The sequence below is a fragment of the Zosterops lateralis genome (assembly GCF_965231275.1).
Source record: "Zosterops lateralis genome assembly, chromosome: 26".
NCBI lineage: Eukaryota > Metazoa > Chordata > Aves > Passeriformes > Zosteropidae > Zosterops > Zosterops lateralis.
Window position 1 is genome coordinate 3,750,909 of NC_139786.1, and position 20,143 is coordinate 3,771,051.

At 44.0% G+C, this 20,143-nt stretch overlaps 1 long non-coding RNA gene across 1 annotated transcript; it reads left to right on the forward strand.

The window, feature by feature from the left end:
• The first annotated feature begins 4,443 nt into the window (after nucleotides 1-4,443).
• On the forward strand, nucleotides 4,444-5,721 carry LOC310919308. The gene is made up of 2 exons (XR_014591809.1): nucleotides 4,444-4,627; nucleotides 4,823-5,721. It is a non-coding gene; the product is annotated as an uncharacterized lncRNA (long non-coding RNA).
• Nucleotides 5,722-20,143: the final 14,422 nt, after the last annotated feature.

A 20,143-nucleotide genomic window follows, 5' to 3' on the forward strand; every position in this document is an offset into this window, starting at 1 on the left:
GTCAATCCTCAACGCGTGAATTTATTTTTTCCAGCATTGAGTCCTATATTTTTTTAAATTTTTTTCTTTTTTTTTTTTTTTTCCAAGGCGGTGGCAATAATCAGCTGTGCACATGTTTGGAGCCGCGCCGTGCCTTCCAAAATTCACCCTGGCCCGGCTACGCGGGAGATAAGGAGCGCGGAGGGGCTGCCCAGATAAGGCTTTGTCCGCCCAATAATTCACAATTGTTTGGGAACACCTTGGAAAAAAGTACTTTGAAAAGTGAGGCTGTTCCAGTCCTCAAAAGAAATTTAAAGTTGTGTTGTAATGTGGCTTCCCCCAGTTCTGTGGTGGGACTTGATCCTGCTGGAATTCCTTACTGGAATTACAAATTCCCTGATTTTTGTCACTGGCTACAGGAGCTGCTGGGAAGAGTCAAATATATGAAATAAACAGGGGATTGTCCACACAAAACTCAGGGAAGGAGCAACAGGAGCTGCAGAAATCTCAGAACAAAACCTGAATCCCAAAAAATATCCCCAAATTTGGCTCAGCTGGGACCCCTCTGACAAATCCTGGTGGGATATTCCTCTGTAAATAAACTCATTTTTAGGGTAAAGAATAAAAATGTGGCACCACAGCTGCTCCCACGCACACAAGCGACACTTAAGTCACTTCTGCCTGTGCTGTTTTCACACATTTGTCATCTGAAGAATCTTTTAATGACAAAGAAACACCCCAAAATTAATAAGTGCAAGCAAAAGCAGACCCAAGCCTTTGTTCTGGCAGCTCAGGATTATTTTGGGGGGAGTTGTTGAAAATGAAAAACCATCTTTGTGATCAGAAGTTTTGGAGGCCCAAAATGCCCCCAGTGACAGCAAACACCGAGGTCGCATCCACAAAACCTTCCCCATGTTCTGGAATCCCATCCCTGCTTTAATTCATCCAATTTAATTGTTGCAATTTATGCAATTTATGGCCCAGATGGCAAAATTTTAATGATGTCACCATTAAAAGATGATGCAAAGAATTCCATCAATTACAATGAGAAAGAGGGAATTTTTTTTCTAGATGAGAATCTCCCCAAAATCTTACTTTTTCCTCCCCCCAAAAAAAAAATTATTTCACCTTCCAAAGAAACCTTCCCGTGGTGTGGGCAGGAAATATTTGAGGAATGGGAGAGAGAGAGAGCCAAGCTGCTTTTAATTCAGGGTGCAGAAAAGGAAGAGAAGAGCCCCAGATCCCACATTTTTTTAAACAAAAAATAGCAACTTTTGCCTCCAGCAAAGGGAAAACCACATCGGTGGCTTTTGGATCTTCTGGTTTTTTTTTGTTTTTTTTTTGGGGGAGGTGGGTTTGTCTCTTTTGGAAATTGAAAGTTTCAGAGGGTTTGTTTTTGTTGGTTTATTTTATTTTATTTTATTTTATTTTATTTTATTTTATTTTATTTATATATATATATAATTTCTTGGGGGTTTTTTTTGGGGTTTTTTTTGGTGGTTTTTTGTTTGTTTGTTTGTTTTTTTGTTTTTTGTTTTTTTTTTGGGGGGGGGGGGGGTTTGGGTTTTTTTTTTTGTCCCAGACTTCCTGAGTTTCCTGCTGTTCCCGGGTTTGTGGGGTGGTTGTGGTCCCCACCAAAGGGGGAAGGGAAGGTTGCACAAGATGTTCCTTCCAGATGATGACGGGGCAGAACCGGAGCCTCTACAAGGCCACGGGAGAAAGGGCTGGGAAGGCAAAATTGATCCTAAAAAGCCTCAAAAAGTGTGTGGGTGTGTTGAGGGAAAAGGGGGGAAAAATTCCAGGAAAAGCAAATTTTGGTGGCTGCTGTGGATGGGCGGGTTCCTGCCTTGGGTAATGGTAAAAAAAAGGAAATTCTTTCGGAGTCAAAATGATAAAAAACACACCAGTGGCTCCTCCAGGAGCTCAGCTGGGTGAGGTTGGTCTTTGCTGAGTCATAAAATTGGGATTGGGTTGTTTTATGGGGATGTTGATGATGAAGGGAAAAGGGGGAGTTTTCCAAGGGATGGAGCCTGAGCCATTTATGGCTCTTCCTGGAATTGCTGGGGCTGGAAAATCCCTCCAGGATCAACCTGGGACTGAGCCCGGAGAACTCTGTGAATTCACATCCAGGAATTCCTTGGATACCCCTGGGAATGGGGGCTCCAAACCTCCCTGAGAACTGAGCCTGAGCTCCCTTCCCGTGAGGGAATTCCTCGATTCCATGGGGGAAATTCCCCAATTCCATGGGAAATTTCTCCTAATTCTATAGGGGAATTTCCACTCATTCCATGAGGAAATTCTTCCTGATTTCATGGGGAACTTTCCACTGATTCCATGAGGAAATTCCTCCTGATTTCCTGGGGGAATTTCCACTGATTCCATAGAGGAATTTCCACTGATTCCATGAGGAAATTGCTGCTGATTCCATGTGGAAATTTCCCAATTCCATGGGGAATTTTCTCCTAATTCTATACAGAAATTTCCACTGATTCCATGGGAAAATTCTTCCTGATTTAATGGGGAAATTCTTCCTGATTCCATGAGGAAATTCTTCCTGATTCCATGGGGAAAATTCCTTCTGATTCCATGGGGAAATTCCTCCTGGTTCCATGAAGAAATTCCTTCTGATTCCATAGGGAAATTTCCCAATTCCATGGGGAAATTCCTCCTAATTCTATAGGGAAATTTCCACTGATTCCATGTGGAAATTCCTCCTGATTCCATGGGGAAGCTCCCCTTGATTCCATGGGGGAAATGCCTCCTGATTCCCGGGGGGAAATTCAAAATTCCTCCTGATTCCATAGGAAAATTCACAATTCTTAAAGAAAATTGAGAAGTAAAATTAAAAAAAAATCAAATTAAATTCAAAAATTAAAATTAACCCTGGCTCTGCAGTGTGAACTTTGGGCCAGATGTGAATCCAGAGGAGCCAACCCAGGTCACCTCGGTGTCATTTCACCTGATTTTTCTGCCCTTTTTTTTTTTTTTTTTTGCCCTCATTTGTAATTTTCGCAGCTGTTCGGTGCCTCAGTTCCCTTTTCCTGAGAAAATCTCAAATGAAATCACATTTTCATTGAGTCAAACTCGGAGCCAGAGCCAGGCAGCCCCAGGTGAAAACCCTCATTTTTTGCTCCCAAATCAGCATTTTAGAACCAAAATTCAGCTGGGGAAGACACCCAGGAGAGAGAAGGAAAGAAAAGAAAGAAAAGGTTAAAAAATAAAAAAAAAATTTAAAAAAAAAAAAAAAAAAAATATAAAAAATGCAAAGCTGAAACCAGAAATTCAGAAAACAAACTGGGCTTGGAAAGCCCCCGGTTGGGATAAATTTAGGTCATTTCAGGGGATTATCTGTGGTCACCAATTATGCAAACAGTGAAAAAAAAAAAAAAAAAAAAAAGCCAAACTACCGCCCTGATGTTTTACATCTAAAATTCAGCTTTTTTTATTTTCCACACCCCTGCCCTTGTCTGTCCTTCCTGCCCTGATCCTGCTGCTGAGGGAGAGTCCATGGGTTTGGGTTTTTTTTGAAGAATTTAGGGTTGCAGGTTATAAAAATATTTTAATTTTTTTAATAAATATTTTTTATTTGCTGTGGAGAGCTCGGGGCTCCTCAGCAGAGGGAATTTCCTGGGATTTGCTGGAGGAAGGAGCAGCCCTGCCTGTTGGAGGGGTGGGGAAAAGGGTCAGGAATGGGAAAATCCTTGAGGTTGAGCATCCAGCTGGATTTGGGACCATCCACAAGAAAAAAAGAGGCAGGAAAATCCTGGCTGGATGCAGCCCAAGGGCAGGGGCAGAGATGAGCTGAGCTCAGGGCAGGGACGGGGGCGTTTAAACCAGGTTTAAGCTGGAGAATGGGCAGAGAGAGGAAATCCTGAAGAAGAAAAGTTTACTGGGAGAATCCTTTTTTTTTTTCCCTCTCCTGGCAAAGGTGTCCCTCATATTTATTTTTTTTCTCCCCAGGCTGACACACACAGGGGGGTTTAAGCCAAGTTTAAGCTCCCAGGAGGATCATTCCCTGCCCAGGGACAGAGGAAATCCTGAAGAAGAAAAGTTTCCTGGGAGAATCCTTTTATTTCCTCTCTCCTGGCAAAGGTGTCCCTCATTTTTTTTTTTTTTTTTTCCCTCTAGGTTGACACACACAGAGGGGTTTAAGCCAGGTTTAAACGAGGTTTAAGCTGGAGGGTGGGCAGGGACAGAGGAAATCCTGAAGGAGGCAATTTTCCTGGAAGAATCCTTTTTATTTTTCCTCTCCTGGCAAAGGTGTCCCTCATTTATTTTTTATTTCTCCCCAGGCTGAAACACAGAGGGGGTTTAAACCAGGTTTAAGCTGGAGAATGGGCAGAGAGAGGAAATCCTGAAGGAGAAAAGTTTCCTGGAAGAATCCTTTTTATTTTTCCTCTCCTGGCAAAGGTGTCCCTCATTTTTTTTCCTCCCCAGGGTCACAGTCACACACACAGAGGGGGTTTAAACCAGGTTTAAGCTGGAGTCAGGACAGGGCTCCCAGGAGGATCATTCCCTGCCCAGGGACAGAGGAAAACCTGAAGAAGAAAAGTTTCCTGGGAGAATCCTTTTTATTTTCCTCTCCTGGCAAAGGTGTCCCTCATTTTTTAATTTTTTTCTCCCTAGGTTTAAGGGGGGTTTAAGTCAAGTTTAAACCATGTTTAAGCTGGAGTCAGGGAAGGGCTCCCAGAAGGATCATTCCCTGCCCAGGGACAATCCTGAAGGATAAAAGTTTCCTGGGAGAATCCTTTTTATTTTTCCTCTCTCCTGGCAAAGGTGTCCCTCATTTTTTTTTTTTTTTTTTTTTCCTCTAGGTTGACATACACAGAGGGGTTTAAGCCAGGTTTAAACCAGGTTTAAGCTGGAGAGTGGGCAGGGACAGAGGAAATCCTGAAGAAGAAAAGTTTCCTGGGAGAATCCTTTTTTATTTTTTCCTCTCCTGGCAAAGGTGTCCCTCATTTTTTTTCCTCCCCAGGGTCACAGTCACACACACAGAGGGGGTTTAAACCAGGTTTAAGTTGGAGTCAGGACAGGGCTCCCAGGAGGATCATTCCCTGCCCAGGGACAGAGGAAAACCTGAAGAAGAAAAGTTTCCTGGGAAAATCCTTTTATTTATTTATTTATTTATTTCCTCTCCTGCAAAGGTGTCCCTCATTTTCTTTTCTCCCCATGGTCACAGTGACACACAGAGGGAGGTTTAAGCCAGGTTTAAGCTGGAACCTCGGCAGGGACAGAGGAAATCCTGAAGGAGAAAAGTTTCCTAGGATAATCCTTTTTTTTTTTTTTTTAAATTTTTTTTTTCCCTCTCCTGGTAAAGGCATCCCTTATTTTTTTTCCCCCTCTCCTGGCAAAGGTGTCCCTAATTTATTTATTTTTCTCCCCAGGGTCACAGTGACACACACAGGGCCAGGCTGCTCCAAAAAAAAATAAAAAAACCAGCAGGAAAAGCCAAAGTGGAGGCTCCAAAGCTCCCGGTGACAAAGTGGGGCTGGCAGGGCAAAGGCAGAGCCAATTCCAGCTCGGGGAACACCAAAGGGAAATCGCTGTCCCTGCCCTGAGTGTGACCTTGTCCCCTGTCCCCAGGGCTGGCACTGACACTCCTGAGTCTCCCTGTGAAAAACTGAGGTTCACTTTTTTTTTTTGGTAAATTTTAAGAAATAAATTTAATTAAAAAATTAAGACAATTAGGAGATAGATAGAAATAAAAAAGCAAAGTACAGCTGACTTGGCATGTAGTTAAATCTACACTTTGCTATATCAGAGACATTCTTTAAATACCTTTTTTATTGTATCAATTTGTTGCATATTCATATTCTCCCATAAATTAGTTTTTATATTTTAGGAATTATTTTGTATGGTCTTTTTTTTTTTTTTTTTTTTTTGGGTTTGATTTTTTAGAGCACGTGTGTTTTGTGGTTGTGTCTTCATTATCACTTTTAGTTTGGACTTTGCTTTATACTTTTTTTAGATGGTAGATGCTGATAGTTGGTATATCAGTAGTAGAGTTTTCTTTATGTGTTTATTAGATATTATTTTGACTAAACAGACAGTTTAAGTATAATTATATCAACTACTACCACTATGCCTAATATTTTTTTACTAATAGCAGAAATAAAAAATTTATATCCCATATCCTTACTACAACATTATCAATCATATAGCACATATTTTGCTAAAAACCGACTTTATAATATACATTTATAACACTCTCTGAGGGTTCCACAAAGCTTTTTCCAGGGGATCACTGAAATCCTGGGATGTTGTGGGGTTGGGAGGGATGTGGAGCTCATCAGGGAATTCATTCCTTCCCTGTGTCAAACCTGATTTTCCTCTCTCATCCCCTGTGCTGTCACTCCAGTCCTTTCCCCACTTCCCTGGAGCTCCTGCAGATCCTGGGAGGTCTCAGGTCTCCAGCCCGACCTTCTCCTGTCCTGGACATCCCAATCCAACAGTCCCTGCAGAGCCCTGGGAGCCCTTTACCTGCCCGGGGCTCACCTGAGGCTCCAGAGCAGCAGCTCCACTCCCGGCAGGGTCCCTCAGCCCTGGGACATCAGCAGGGGACTGATTCCTGTTCTTTTCTCCTCCTGTCTAACTCCTTTCTCCTCCTTTCTTCTCTTTTCCTTTCTACCCTTTTCTGGCTCCTGTCCCACTTTCTGACTTCTTCCTACTCCTTTCCTCTCCTTTCTGACTCTTTTCTTCTCCTTTCTGACCCCATTTCTGACTCCTTTCTATTCCTTTATTCTTCTTTTTACTTTCTGCTCCTTCCTGACTCCTTTCTACTTTTTTTTTACCCTGAGACTTGTTTCTCCTCCTTTCTGACTTCTCTCTTCTCCTTTCTGACCCCTTCCCTGACTCCTTTTTACTCCTCTTTGACTCCTTTTACTCCTTTTTCCTCCCTTTTCATCTTTTCTCCTCCTTCCTGCCCTCTTTTCCTTATTTCTCCCCCAATTTCTCCCTCCTCTCAGGATGGAATTCCTGCTCACAGGTGTAGGGAATGTCAGGATCCCAAACCTCTCCAACCCAGGCTCTTCCCTAGGAATATCCCAATATTTTTATTTTATTTTATTTTATTTTATTTTATGTTTTATTTTATTCCTGACTCTCCAATATATCCCATCCCTGATTTCAGCCTGTGGAATGCTGTGGGGACAGGCAGGAGCAGGAGCTCAGGGCTGGAATAATTGGTGAATATTCCAGGAAAATGCTGGAATTCCTCCAGCACAGCAGGAATATCCCCCTGTGTGTGCCCACAGAGTGCCCCTCATTAGCGGGTTGTTAATTGGGGTAATTATGGATGAGAAGGTGGAGATGAGGCCCAGCTGGGAGAAGTGAATCCATATTTTATCACAGACCTGTTGGGATGTGTGGGAATTGAAAAAGCAGAGGGGTTTTAGGGAGTTGTAAAGAGTTTATATACAGAAACAGGGCTGAATTTTAAGTTTGGAAATATTTGGATTGGATGGGGACACCTGGCTGGGACAGTCACGAGGAGTTTGTGGCATCAGGGAAAAGTTTTCTGGGAAATCTTTATCCAGGGAGATCTGGAGGTGATGGGAGGGATGGCTCTGCTCCAGCTGGGATTGTCCTTTGCTCCTTGTGGTGACACTGGGGTGACACTGCTCCTCTCCTGCACCATCCCTGCATTTGGAGCTCCTGGAAACCTTTTTTTATTTCTAGATGGGATGAGGAGTGTGAGGAAGGATGTGGAGGGTGAGGAGGGATGAGAAGGATGAGGATGAGGAGTGTGAGGAGGGATGAGCATTCCCAGTTTGTTGTTTCCATGAGGTGACACTGAGCTGGTGGCTTTGGGAGGGTCCCTGAGGTGTCAGAATTTGTCATTGTGCTCGGTGACAAATTGGGCACATTCCAGGGGCTCTGGGGCTGGGATATGAAATGGAGAGAGAAAAAAATTAGGGACACCTTTCCCAGGGAAAAAAAAAAAAAAAAATGGGGCACATCATTTCCAGGAGGGAAAAAAATGAGGGACACCATTCCCAGGAGAGAAAAAAAGTCAAATTTTGACTTCTCAGCCCAGGCTGGGGAGATTCAGGATCCCAGAGTGAGAAGAGAAGGGAGGATGAGGAGGGAAAACCAAAAGCTGCATCAAGGGTGGAGTTTCAAAGGTGCTCAGGGGTTTTTCTGCCCAAGGGCTGGATTTGGGAACATCCCCTCCCTCCTTTCCGGGCTGCGTGAAGATTGCACAGAGTTTTATTGGGTTGAAAACTACAATTCCATGGCCACGGACACAACACTCAGGTCTGGCTGGCTGAAGTTTCCCAGAGGGAATAATTTGAGTTTTCCCACTCACCTGAAGAACATGATATTTATATTTATATTTATAACTTTATATATTATATATAATATTCTATTCTGTATAATATATTCTATATATAATATATTATATTCTATATATTCTATATATTATATTCTGTATATTATTATATATCCTATTGTATTATTAATGTAATATTATTGTATATTCTGTATATTCTATCCTATTATATATTACATTATATATTGCATATCATATTGTATTCTATATTGTATTCTGTATTCTATTCTGTATTCTATATTCTATTCATTATATTATATTGTATTATATTATATTATATTGTATTATATTATATTGTATTGTATTGTATTATATTGTATTGTATTATATTGTATTGTATTATATTGTATTGTATTATATTGTATTGTATTATATTGTATTGTATTATATTGTATTGTATTATATTGTATTGCATTATATTGTATTGTATTATATTATATTGTATTTATTATATTATATTGTATTATATTATATTGTATTATATTATATTATATTATATTATATTATATTATATTGTATTATATATTATTTATCTACAATAAAAGATATGATCAATATTTACAGTGCAAAATGCACTTTGGGAAGAGCCCAGGGATTGATTTCCCAGCTCTTTCCTGCCCTGCTCAGAGCATTTCTCTGCTCCAGGCTCAGTTTCCCTCCAGCCAAGTGGGATAAAGGAGATTCAGAGAATTCAGCAGGACACTGCAGGGTGTGGAATTCTAAACTTGGCCACATTTATCCTTCAGGGGGGATTTCCTGCCACGCACAGGGACACCCTGGGAGTGTCTCCCTGGAAAATCCTTCCCTGGGAAATCCTTGGGAAATGCTGGAGCAGCTCCAGGGCAGGAGGGTGATGTGAAAAACAAGGTTCACTTTTTTGGTAAATTTGAAGAGATAGATTTAATTTTAAATACTTTTTTTATTGCATTAGTTTGTTGAATATTTATATTTTTTTCATAAATTAGTTTTTATATTTTAGGAACTGTTTTGTCTGGTCTCTTTTTGGATTTGCTTTTTTAGAGCATCTGTGTTTTGTGGCTGTGTCTTTATTATTACTTTTAGTTTGGGCTTTGGTTTATACTTTTTTTAGATGGTAGATGCTGATAGTTGGTGTATCAATAGCAGAGTCTTCTTTACATGTTCATTGGATGTTATTCTGACTAAACAGGCAGTTTAAGCAGACTTATATCAACTACTACCACTATGCCTATTTTTTTTACTAATAGCAGAAATAAAAAACTTATATCCTATATCCTTACTACAACATTATTAATCATATACCACACATCTTGGTAAAAGCCAATTTTATAATATACTATATATAATATATATAGAATTATATATATTATATAATATATATAATTCTATATATATAATATATGAATCTTATATAAAAATAAATCTTATATATAAAAATAAATTTTTATATATAATAAATATATATTATATATATAAATATTTAAGTATATATAAAATATACAAAAAATAAAAAATATAAACATATATATAATTTTATTGTATATATAATATAAAAATTATATACATTATCTATATAGAATTATATATATTATAATATATATTATATATATAATTCTATATATATATTTAAATATATATAGTATATATAATATTTCTACCAGTGAGAAGAATTTTGCTCTCCCCAGTTGAATTTGGGGTCCTGGGGAGGCTCTGAGCTCCCTCACCCCTTGAACAGGATACGGAAGGGCTTAAAAATCCCCAAACAAAAGCTCCAGCTCCGGCAGAGCAAATTCTGCTTTTAAAACACCAAACCCCCCCTTTTTTCTGTGCTGGCAGCAGCCGCCAGAGGAAGGAGATGTGTGTCTCCTGGGGGAACTGCTGGGGCTGGGAGTGTGTGAAAGGTTTCCTGGAGACACCGGCCGTGCCCTGGCAATGTGTGCCCACCTCGCTGTGCCCCTGGGCTGGAGCTGCCCCTGCCCCTGCCTCTGCCTCTGCAGGGCTGCCAGGGCTCTGCTGGACACGGCACAGGGGGGACAGGGGGGACAGGGAGAGGATGGAGAGGGGCTGGAGGGGGATGGAGGGTCTGGATGGGGTCTGGATGGGGTCAGGAGGGTCTGCATGGGGAATGGAGGGTCTGGAGAGAGCCTGGAGGGGGCTAGAGGGCCTGGATGGGGTCTGGATGGGGACTGGAGAGTCCTGAATGGGGTCAGGATGGGGTCTGGATTGGCACTGGATAGGGACTGGAGAGGGTCTGGATGGGAACTGGATGAGGTCTGGAGGGTCTGGAGAGAGTCTGGATGGGGTCAGGAGAGGCTGGAGGGGGACATGGAGGGGGTCTAAAGAGTCTGGATGGGGTTAGGAGTGCCTGGAGAGGGTCTGGAGGGTCTGGATGGGAACTGGATGGGGTCAGGAGAGGCTGGATGGGGAATGGAGGGCATGGAGGGGGTCTGGATGGGGACAGGAGGGTCTGGATAGGGTCTGGAGAGCCTGCATGGGGTCTGGAGAATCTGGATAGGGTCTAGAGAGTCTGAATGGGGACTGGAGGGTCTGAATGGGGACTGGAGGGTCTGGATGGGGTCAGGAGAGGCTGGATGGGGTCACGAGGGTCTGGATAGGGTCTGGATGGGGTCTGGATGAGGTCTAGAGAGTCTGGATGGGGAATAGAGGGCATGGAGGGGGTCAGGAGAGAGCCTGGATTGGGTCTAGAGGGTCTGAACTGGGGTCAGGACAGCCTGGATGGGGTCAGGAGAGGCTGGATGGGGACTGGAGGGTCAGGAGGGTCTGGATGGGGTCAGGAGAGGCTGGATGGGGACTGGATGGGGTCTGGATGGGAACTGGATGGGGTCAGAAGGGTCTGGATAGGGTCTGGAGAGCCTGGATGGGGTCTAGATGGGATCTGGATGGGATCTGGATGGGGTCTTGTGGGTCTGGATGGGGTCAGGAGTGCCCGGGCTGCTCCCCGAGGTGACAGCACAGCCCTGGGCTCGTGTCCCCTGTGCCTGGCAGGGAGTCCCACGCGGCTGCTCCAAGGATAAACACGGCCAAGTTTCCCTGGAATTTTGGGCACTGAGAATTTCAGAATTTTTCTGTGCTGACAGGCACTGACCCCCACGAAAACACTGCACTGGACCTGAGGCCTTGGGACAGGCTTCCAAAATTTTATTTTATGATATTTTATGATATTTTGATGCTAGACCTGAGCTAACTGGGTGTGTAGACAGAACAGAAATGTGTGATATCACATGGTGGAACTCTTGCAAATCATCCCTGGGCAGGTCCTGGCTCAGCCCATTGCAGCCTCTCACACTCTCAATTTCCTATTTTTCAGCTTCCTAAACAAGTTTTTGCCTAGAGAAAAATGAGTGTGTGTAATAAAAATACCTTGGTCGATATTCACAGGGAAAATCCATATCGGGGATTGATTTTCCAGCTCTTTTTTTTTGCTCAGAGCAAATGCACAGTCCCTGTTTATAGTTAATTACTTAGGGGGTAATTTATTACTTAGGATATAATTCATCACTTATTTCCAGTTTATTAATCAGGATAATGCTCATCTCGAGCAGTGAATCTCTGAAAAAAGAGGGATTTTCTGTTTCCCTGGATGGAAAATTGAGCTCAGAGTTTCCCTCCAGCCAGGTGAGATCATAAAAATTCAATAAATATATCATTTATATTCAATAAATATATCATAAAAATTCAATAAAAACACCCCCATGGAACCCTAAAACTGACCATATTTACTCTGCACTTCCAGGGCATGAAACCCATTTTGTATTTAAGGTGATTAATTATTAATACTTTTCTTTTATTAAAGGTAATAAAAGGATGGGAGAAAAATTCCCAGGTGGGAGAACCTCACAAACACAGAAACAAAAAGCTTTAATTCCCCTTGAAAATGACATTGTGCCAAGGCAAGGGCTGGAGCAGCCCCTTGGGAAGGCACCTGGTAATTAATTGGGTGTAAATTAATCAGCCTCACACAGGATTTAGGGACTTTCAGAGCTCGGCGCTGCCTTTTGTAGTGACAATTCCAGGGAGGGCTTTGAAGTCCTGCCTGCTCCAAGGGGTGGCTGCAGGATTTGGGAAGATTTTTTGTTTTAAAGGCACCTCCCAGCCCAAAATCTGGATATTTTTTGGTTCTATCACACACAGGATGTGCCAACCTTCCTCCAAGGGGTGGCACAGGCTGCAGGATTTGGGACTATTTCTGTTTTAAAAGCACCTCCAGCCCAAAATCTGGATTTTTTGGGGGGCTCTGTCACACAGGCTCCAGGATTTGGGAAGATTTTTGTTTTAAAAGCATTTTCCAGCCCAAAATCTAGATATTTTTTGGGGGGCTCTGTCCCATGCAGGAGGTGTCAACCCTGCTCCAAAGGGTGGCTGCAGGATTTGGGAATATTTTGTTTTAAAAGCACCTCCCAGCCCAAAATGTGGATATTTTTTTTGGGCTCTGTCACACAGGCTCCAGGATTTGGGAATATTTCTGTTTTAAAAGCACCAGCCCAAAATCTGGAATTTTTTTTGGTTCTATCATACACAGGATGTGCCAACGCTGCTCTAAAGGGTGGTTGCAGTATTTTGGAATATTTTTGTTTTAAAAGCATTTCCCAGCCCAAAATGTGGATTTTTTTGGGGGGGGGGGGGTTCTGTCACACAGGCTCCAGGATTTGGGAAAATTTTTGTTTTAAAGGGGGATAAAAGCACCCCCAGCCCAAAATGTGGAATTTTTTGGGTTCTATCACACACAGGAGGTGCCAACCTTCCTCCAAGAGGTGGCACAGGCTGCAAGATTTTGGAAGATTTTTGTTTTAAAAGGGGGATAAAAGCACCTCCCAGCCCAAAATCTGGATTTTTTTTTTTTGGTTCTATCACACACAGGATGTGCCAACCCTGCTCCAAAGGGTGGCTGCAGGATTTGGGAATATTTTTGTTTTAAAAGCATTTCCCAGCCCAAAATCTGGATTTTTTCAGGGGCTCTGTCACACAGCTCCAGAAGATTTTTGTTTTAAAGGGGGATGAAAGCACCCCCAGCCCAAAATCTGGATTTTTTGTGGGGGGGCTCTGTCACACAGGCTCCAGGATTTGGGAAGATTTTTATTTTAAAGGGGGATAAAAGCACCTCCCAGCCCAAAAATGTGGATATTTTTTGGGGGCTCTGTCCCATGCAGGAGATGCCAACCCTGCTCCAAAGGGTGGCTGCAGGATTTGGGGGTATTTCTGCTTTAAAAGTATCTCCCAGCCCAAAATCTGGATATTTTTGGGGGGGCTCTGTCATACAGGCTCCAGGATTTGGGAAGATTTTTGTTCTAAAGGGGGATGAAAGCACCTCCCAGCCCAAAATCTGGATATTTTTGGGGCTCTGTCACACACAGGAGGTGCCAACCTCGAGATAAGGAGGACAAAGGAGCTGCCTGAGAACTCAGGGAAAGGGGGAAATGTGGGATTTGGTTTCCTGGGAGAAGCTGCCAAAGGGTTTGTGCTGCCTTGGCCTGGCCTGAGCTGTGACAAGAACAGGACCTGGCTGCCTCTGCCACAGCTGAGCCAGAAAAAGGATTTATTTTTAGGGAGAATTTGCCTCAAAATCAGGTGGGCTCAAGGCAGATCAGTAAATGATGTTGTGGTGGTGAAACCAGCTTGGTGTGAATGTATTTAATCAGCAGAAATGTAAAATAAACGGGGTTTAATGTAAAAAGGGATTTTTTAGGGAGAATTTGCCTCAAAATCAGGTGGGCTCAAGGCAGATCAGGAGCTCCTTTCATCACCCCAGTAAATGATGTTCTGGTGGTGAAACCAGCTTGGTGTGAATGTATTTAAATTAGCAGAAATGTAAAATAAACTGGTTTTAATGTAGAAAGGGATTTTTTAGGGAGAATTTGTCTCAAAATCAGGTGGGCTCAAGGCAGAGCAGAGCTTTGCTCCTTCCACCAGCCCAGCAAAGGATGTTGTGGTGGTGAAACCAGCTCGGTGTGACTGTATTTAAATCAGCAGAAATGTAAAATAAACGGGGTTTAATGTAAAGTGGGGCCAGATTTGTGTAAAAGCATCTCAGGGGTAAATAAAGGTCCCCCAGCTGAGCCAGGAGTGATTCCTGAGCTGTCAGGGTTCCCACACATGGAATAGGAACAGGAATAAGGAAATGCTCAGCATTAGAAGAAACACACAAAGTGAGGCTCCTGTAATTAATTAAAAAGGAGATCAGAGCTGTCTAAATATTGGGTGAGATAAAAACAAAACTGATGGGAAAAAAAAAATCATAATAATCTCTAAAGACAAAGATAACTATCAGAGACTCCACCCCGGCTGCCCCTGGGGCACCGCAGGACGGGCACTGGGCAGGGTGGGGCTGCCAGTGGCTGTCCCTGCACAGCCCCAAACTTCACTGGGTGTTTATTTCCCAAAACCCCAAACTTCACTGGGTGTTTGTCTCCTGGAACCCCAAACTTCACTGGGTATTCATGTCCCAAAACCCCAAACTTCACTGGGTGTTTGTTCATCTCCTGGAACCCCAAACTTCACTGGGTATTCATGTCCCAAAACCCCAAACTTCACTGGGTGTTTGTTCATCTCCTGGAACCCCAAACTTCACTGGGTGTTTATTTCCCAAAACCCCAAACTTCACTGGGTGTTTGTTCATCTCCTGGAACCCCAAACTTCACTGGGTGTTTGTCTCCTGAAACCCCAAACTTCACTGGGTATTCATGTCCCAAAACCCCAAACTTCACTGGGTGTTTGTTCATCTCCTGAAACCCCAAACTTCACTGGGTATTCATGTCCCAAAACCCCAAACTTCACTGGGTGTTTGTTCATCTCCTGAAACCCCAAACTTCACTGGGTATTCATGTCCCAAAACCCCAAACTTTACAGTTTGTTCATCTCCTAAAACCCCCAAACTTCATCAGATGCTCATGTCCTGAAACCTCCAAACTTCACAGGATGTTTGTTCCCAGAACCCCAAACTTCACTGAGTAGTCATCTCCTAAAACCCCAAACTTCATCAGATATTCATTTCCTAAACCCCCAAACTTCACAGGTTTGTGTTCCAAAACCCCGAACTTCCAGGATGTTCATCTCCTAAAACCCCCAAACTTCACTGAGTATTCATTTCCTAAACCCCCAAACTTGACTGGGTGTTCATCTCCTAAAACCCCCAAACTTCACAAGATGTTCATCTCCCAGAGCCCCAAACTTCCCAGGATATTCATTTCCCAGAACCCCAAACTTCACTAAGTATTCATTTCCTAAAACCCCAAAACTTCATCAGATGTTCATGCCCCAAAACCTCAAACTTCACAGGATGTTCATCTCCTAAAACCCCAAATTTCCAGGATGTCCATCTCCCAGAACACCAAACTTCCCAGGATATTAATTTCCCAGAACTCCAAACTTCCCAGGGTGTTCATCTTCCAGAACCCCAAACTTCACCAGATGTTCATGTCCCAAAACCCCCAAACTTCACAGGATGTTTGTCTCCCAAACCCCCAAAGTTCACAGTTTGTTCATCTCCTAAAACCCCCAAACTTCACTGAGTATTCATGTCCTAAAACCCCAAACTTCACAGGATTGTGTTCACAAACTTCACAGGTTTGTGTTCCAAAACCCTGAACTTCCAGGATGTTCATCTCCTAAAACCCCCAAACTGCACTGACTATTCATTTCCTAAAACCCCAAACTTCATCAGAGGTTCATTTTCTAAAACCCCAAACTTCACAGGATGTTTGTCTCCCAAAACCCCAAACTTCCAGGATATCCATATCCTAAAATCCCAAACTTGACTAAGTATTCATTTCCTAAAACCCCAAAACTTCATCAGATGTTCATGCCCCAAAACCTCAAACTTCACAAGATGTTCATCTCCTAAAACCCCAAATTTCCAGGGTGTTCCTCTCCCAGAACCCCAAACTTCCCAGGATATTCATTTCCCAGAACTCCAAACTTCCCAGGGTGTTCATCTTCCAGAACCCCAAACTTCACCAGATGTTCATGTCCCAAAACCCCAAACTTCACAGGATGTTTGTCTCCCAAACCCCCAAAGTTCACAGTTTGTTCGTCTCCTAAAACCCCCAAACTTCACTGAGTATTCATTTCCTAAACCCCCAAACTTCACAGGATTCCGTTCACAAACTTCACAGGTTTGTGTTGCAAAACCCCGAACTTCCAGGATGTTCATCTCCTAAAACCCCCAAACTGCACTGACTATTCATTTCCTAAAACCCCAAACTTCATCAGACGTTCATTTCCTAAAACCCAAAACTTCACAGGATGTTTGTCTCCCAAAACCCCAAACTTCCAGGATATCCATATCCTAAAATCCCAAACTTGACTGGGTGTTCATCTCCTAAAACCTCCAAACTTCATCAGATGTTCATGTCCCAAAACCTCAAACTTCACAGGATGTTCATGTCCTAAAAACCCCAAATTTCCAGGATGTCCATCTCCCAGAACCCCAATCTTCCCAGGATATTAATTTCCCAGAACTCCAAACTTCCCAGGGTGTTCATCTTCCAGAACCCCAAACTTCACTGGGTGTTCCTCTCCCAAAACCCCAAACTTCACCAGATGTTCCTCTCCCCAAAGCCTGGGAAGGGGTTTGTTTTTCTACCTGAAATAAATCTGATTTTTCTGCCTGGGAATCCCTCTCTCCTTGTTTTCCCTGAGCTTTGTGGAGGAGCAGGGCTTGCCCGTGATGCCCTAAAGGGGAATTTTGGGGTGAGGCTGCAGGACTGACCCTCCCTGCGGGTTCCTCACTCTGGGTAAAGCCAGGCTGGAGCTGGGCAGGAAAAATCCCTCCCATCCCATAAAAATCCTCCTGCTGGCCATCAGGATGGACCCAAGACTTTTCAGAACTTCTGGTTTCATTTCCTAAAGAAAAACCCAACTAAATCCACCTGCCTGATCTCCATTTTCCCATAAAACTCATCATCCTTTGGCTGATTTCTGCCCACACTGGTGTGACAACCCCACAAGTGTCACCCACCAGGGCACTCAGGAGAGGCTCAGATCCCTCTCAGGATTTGCTGCAGCCTTTCCAGACGTGAAAAATCCACTCAGGAGCCTCAGTTTTGCAGGAAAGCAGCAGGGGAGGGGTGTCTGGGGAAGCTGTGCCACATCTGGATGTCCCCAAACCTCACAGGTGGCACCTCAGTGTCTAATCCCGCCACCCCAGCCTGGTGTTATCGAGGTCCCTGTGGCCACCCCCAGACCAGAAAGAGCAGAGATAAAGCAAAAAAGTCCTTTTTTTTTTGGTGGTTTTTTTTTTTTTTTTTTTTTTTTTATGCTCCTGCAGCTCCAGGATTCAGAATTTCTCAGAATTCAGCTGCTCTCAAAGGAGAAATGAGACAAACAAATGTGTGGGGATGGGGAGTGGGGAGTGATAGTGCTGCCTGTCCCTGTCCTGTCCTGTCCCTGTCCCTGTCCTGTCCCTGTCCTGTCCCTGTCCCTGTCCTGTCCTGTCCTGTCCTGTCCTGTCCTGTCCTGTCCCTGTCCTGTCCTGTCCCTGTCCCATCCCTGTCCTGTCCCTGTCCCTGTCCTGTCCTGTCCCTGTCCCTGTCCTGTCCTGTCCTGTCCCTGTCCTGTCCCTGTCCTGTCCTGTCCCTGTCCTGTCCCTGTCCCTGTCCTGTCCCTGTCCCTGTCCCTGTCCTGTCCCTGTCCTGTCCCTGTCCCTGTCCTGTCCTGTCCTGTCCCTGTCCTGTCCCTGTCCTGTCCTGTCCTGTCCTGTCCCTGTCCCTGTCCTGTCCCTGTCCCTGTCCCTGTCCTGTCCCTGTCCTGTCCCTGTCCCTGTCCTGTCCCTGTCCTGTCCTGTCCCCAGGCACAGGGAGAGGCTGAAGGAGAGAAGATGAAGGAGGAAAGAGCTGCCTGCACTTCCAGAGGCACCACGAAATCCCAGGGTCTGGAATGGAAATCCCACAATTTTCCTCACCCTACTCCAGGAAATCTGTCCAGCCTCAGCCTCTGTGTGTGAGAGGCTTTGAAATCACCTCAAATATTGAAATTTCCACTTTTTTTTTCAGCTCTGCCTCCTGCCAAAGCAGCTCCTGGGCTGTTGGGAAGTGATGCCAAGTGCTGGAATTGTTTCAGGGATTGGGATGTGTCTGAAGGAGGGGACACATCCAAGTGGCCCAAACAGGGACCAAAAACGTGCCCTGGGAAGTTTGACTCAGGAGCTCAGTTTTTCATCCAGGGAAACAGAAGATCCCTCTTTTTCTGCTTCAGATTGATATTATCCTAATTAATAAACTGGAAATAAGTGATGTGTTATATCCTAAGTGGTAAATAGTAATAAACTATAAACAGGGACTGTGCATTTGGCCTGAACCTCTCAGGGCTCTCCTGTTGAAACAGGGCTGGGAAATGCTCCAAGACACCCCAAATTCTCAATTTTTGCAGCTCTAACCACCAAAATCCTGGAGCCAGAAGAGCCCTCAGTGCCTGCACACCCTGATGGTGACAGGGAGACAAGAAGAAATAAAAAGTTCAAACACAAGGCTGGGTTTGCCCCTCCAGATTTCAGAGGGTTCCCCACAAATCCTCTCTCAGCTCATTGAGCCCCACCAATTTATTTTTACCTGCCAGACACATTCAGAGCGTTCACAAGTGTTTATTTACTTCCTGCAGGGTGAAAAATTGAGCGGGAAAGGAGAAAAAAAAAAAAAAAAAAAAACCAAACAAAAAAAAAGCTGCTGAGCAACGATCTCTGCTCACCTGCAGGGTCTGGTGCACGGCTGACAACTCCAGGGGTGCCCCCAGAGCAGCTTTTGCACCCCCTAAATCTCTTCTGGAGCCCACACCTGCAGCCCTGGCTGCCTCTGAGGTGCTGGGGATGTGTCTGGGGGAGGCTTTGAGCTCAGCCTGCAAAGCCACACCACGGCTGGGGAGCAGAGATCCTGCTGGGGAGGGTCCTGAGCTCAAGGCTGAGCTCTGCAGAGCTTGGCTTACACCCGGTTTAAAAAGGTTGCAGAGGGTTTAAAAGGGTTGCAGAGGGTTTTAAAGGGTTGCACAGGGTTTAAAAGGGTTGCAGAGGGTTTTAAAAGGGTTGCAGAGGGTTTTAAAGGGTTGCAGAAGGTTTAAAAGGGTTGCAACAGGCTTGAGAAGCAGCTGCAAGAGAGGTTTGAGCATGTGGCACAGGAGGTTTGAGTGTCACGGCCCAGAGCTGGCAGGAGCTGCTGCTCTGAGACTCCTTCAGCTCTTTGCATTCAGGGTTTGGGGTGTCCCAAAGATTGGGATTGCATCTGGAGCATCCTAAAGATTGGGGTTGAATTTTTCCCTGCCTTGATAAAGGGTTTGGAGCTGCTCTGAAAGTCCTTGAACTCTTTGCACACAGGATTTGGGGCATCCCAAAGATTGGGATTGCATCTTTCCATGTCTTGATAAAGGGTTTGGAGCATCCCAGATATTGGGGTTGCATTTGGAGCACCCCAAATATTGGGATTTCTTTTCCTGCCTTGGTAACGGGTTTGGAGCATCCCAAATATTGGGCCTGCATCTGGAGTATTCCAAATATTGGGATTTCTTTTCCTGCCTCAATAAAGGATTTGGAGCACTCCAAATATTGGGATTGCATCTGGAGCATCCTAAATATTGGTGTTGCATCTTTCCCTGCCTTGATAAAGGGTTTGGACCATCCCAAACATTGGGATTGCATCTGGAATATCCCAAATTGCATCTTTCCCTGCCTTGATAAAGGATTTGAAGCATCCCAAAGATTGGGATTTTTTTTCCTGCCTTGATAAAGGGTTTGGAGCACCCCAAATATTGGAATCGCATCTGGAGCATCCCAAATATTGGGATTGCATCTTTCCCTGCCTCGATAAAGGGTTTGGAGCATCCTAAAGATTGGGATTGCATCTGGAGCACCCC